Source organism: Myotis brandtii, unplaced genomic scaffold (assembly GCF_000412655.1).
Source record: "Myotis brandtii unplaced genomic scaffold, ASM41265v1 scaffold127, whole genome shotgun sequence".
NCBI lineage: Eukaryota > Metazoa > Chordata > Mammalia > Chiroptera > Vespertilionidae > Myotis > Myotis brandtii.
The window spans coordinates 2,710,248-2,712,914 of record NW_005354464.1 but is presented as its reverse complement, the minus strand read 5'-3'; the positions used below and the strand labels follow the sequence as shown (position 1 = coordinate 2,712,914).

At 40.6% G+C, this 2,667-nt stretch overlaps 1 long non-coding RNA gene across 1 annotated transcript in view; it reads left to right on the top strand.

Moving 5' to 3' along the window:
- Positions 1-2,667, top strand: part of LOC106724959 — a 7,775-nt gene that overhangs the window by 3,721 nt on the left and 1,387 nt on the right. Inside the window, exons 2-3 of the long non-coding RNA XR_001360780.1 lie at positions 801-916; positions 2,086-2,165. This is a non-coding gene — a long non-coding RNA (uncharacterized LOC106724959). The remainder of the gene's footprint in view (positions 1-800; positions 917-2,085; positions 2,166-2,667) is intronic.

The window sequence follows — 2,667 nt, the reverse complement described above, 5'->3', positions numbered from 1 at the left end:
AGTGGAGGCCAGGGCTGGCCCAGCACCTCCTTGAGCAGAGCCCAGGCCCCCAGCCACTCCTTGAGCAGAGTCCAGGGCCGGCGGGAAGCTTGGCTTCCTCCGTCACTGGGAGCAATCCAAGCCCCCTGCTCACTCCAGCTCCGTGGCCACCGCCAAATTCAGTCGTCTTCAGTATTTGCTCCACGCCTACGTATGCAAATTAACTGCCATATTTGTTGGGTTAATTTGCATAGTTGCTCTGATTGGCTGGTGGGTGTAGTGGAGTGGCGGAGTGATGGTTAATTTGCATGTTTCTCTTTTATTAGTGTAGATTGCATTTCCTTTCAACCTTTTATTTATAGGCACACTTTTAAAAAACATATTTTTATTGATGTCAGAGAGGAAGGGAGAGGGAGAGAGTGATAGAAACATCAATAATGAGAAAGAACCATGGAACGGCTGCCTCCTGCATGCCCCCCACTGGGGACCGAGCCTGCAACCCAGGCATGTGCCCTTGACTGGAATCGAACCTGTGACCCTTCAGTCTGCAGGCTGACCCTCTATCCACTGAGCCAAACTGGTTAGGGCTATGGGCACACTTTTCACATAGTTAAAATCATAGTGTTTCTAAAGTTTCAATCCTGATTGTTTCTACCTGACATATCATAAGCATTTTCCATGTTGCTACATGATCTTCATCATTCTAATTTTTAAAACTGCATAATTATCCCTTACTGAGTCCCAGTAAATTCTAAATATGACCGGAGCCCCACTAATCCACCACACACCATTTGACGCACTCTCCACCTTCATGTCCCCAGCTGCCTGCCTGTGTTCTTCCCTGGGTCTCTCCCCGACCCTATGCTGGGGTCGCAGTATCTGTCCTGCATTACTTAGAGGCATCCACCTGGAAGGGAGATGATGACACAGAAGCTTGGTTAGTGAGAAACTGTGCTTACTTGACTCCTGTCTGAACTTTAAAATCTATGTTTATTTGGGAATAAAACAGAAAAATGATTCATCTTATGAGTTTCCTCAGGGCCAGTGGAATCCTGAATTCTCTTGGATGAGTTTATTCATTCTAAGCTCTAATTGAAACACAACATAGAAACCAGTTGGCTCTTCTCTTATATATTCTATCTGTGAGAAGCAGCAACATCTGCCAGCATCTTGATTCCTCTCTTCCTTGGCATTGGACTGAATTAATCAATAGAGCACACAGCTAACAGAACAAAAAAATAAAAATAAAAAATTTCCAATAAGACAAATGGAAAATTACAAAACAAAAGCTTGATTCTCTGCAATTTTTCAAGTCAGGTGAAAATGACTCACTTTTTTTTTTAATTCAAATTGTTTTGAATTAAAATTGAAATTGATAGTATAAACCTGTAATACTATCAGAAACTATTTCTTTTGTTATATTTCCTCTTTGTTGAAATTGTTTCCTTTAATTCATTGCATTATTTGATTTTAGATTTATACTATACACAATAAGGGAGTGAATTTTTATATTTTGAAGACTCAGTTTTTAATATCTATTCTAGTATGTATTAATATCTAGTATAGTGGTTGAACCTTTTTATCCTTTTAGAGTCTCCTCAATTATTTCAATTGAAGGGACACTAGGTGTTAAAACAATTTCCCTAACGAACTACATATGTTTATTAAAAAGTTATCAAGTAATTTCTCCTTTTATTAAAGTAATTGAAGAACATATAGGGTTTATAATGAGCTTGGAGTATTACCACCCTGAATGAAAACAGTCCCTGCCAAAAGAAAAACATTTAGTCTGTTAACAGTAGAATGCTTTTTTTTCTTTATCCAAACATTACTGTTAGACATTTTTACATATTGAAAATGGTCTCTGATCCATATTACTACTTGCAGACAGTAGTTGGAATAATAGTTCTACTCATTAAATCATATCATTCAGGGCTCCTTGTAAAAGAGCCTTGGTAGCAAAAAAAAAAAAAATCATATTGCAGGTGATTTATCCCACTTCTCATCGATAGGCATTATTACACATCAAATTGCATGAACTAGTAAATAGTTGGGGGAGGGAGGTATGCGCTCTTACATTCTTTTCGTTCCCTGTTTCCTTGCTAGAAAGCCCATGTCCCCGGCTGTGGCTGGAGAGAAGGGGAATCCCGAGGCTGACACGTGGCATGCATTCACCAGGCAGGCAGGTGGTAATGTTTTTTAAAGTAGTTTACTTTGAAGTCCTTATCTTCCTACCAACCCTCTTTTTCCCTTGAGTTTTTAGTCCCATTCAATTTAGTTCATTGCACAGAGTCCTAGGCCAGTCAAAAATTCTCTGGGAGACCTAAAAATGTATAACACACAGTCCCTGCCCTTGGAGGGACTAGTAGTTAATAGAGGAAAAATGACATGGGCAGAAATATCTAAGAGATGAGGCAAAATTAGCCCAGTGCTCTAGGGATCTCAAATAGCCTGCGTGGGCTGCACAACTTTTTCTCTGTGCGTGTATGTGTGGGGGTCACTCTTAGCTCTAGGTCCTGGGGCAGCTTCATGGAGAAAATGGGTGTTGAAAGAAGAGGACACCTGTAGAAGGTAGAGATGGGGACAAATGTATACCTGATAGAGAAGCAGAACCAATAGGAGATCCATCCATCCATCCACCCATCCATCCACCCATCCATCCATCCATCCGCCCATCTATCCATCCAT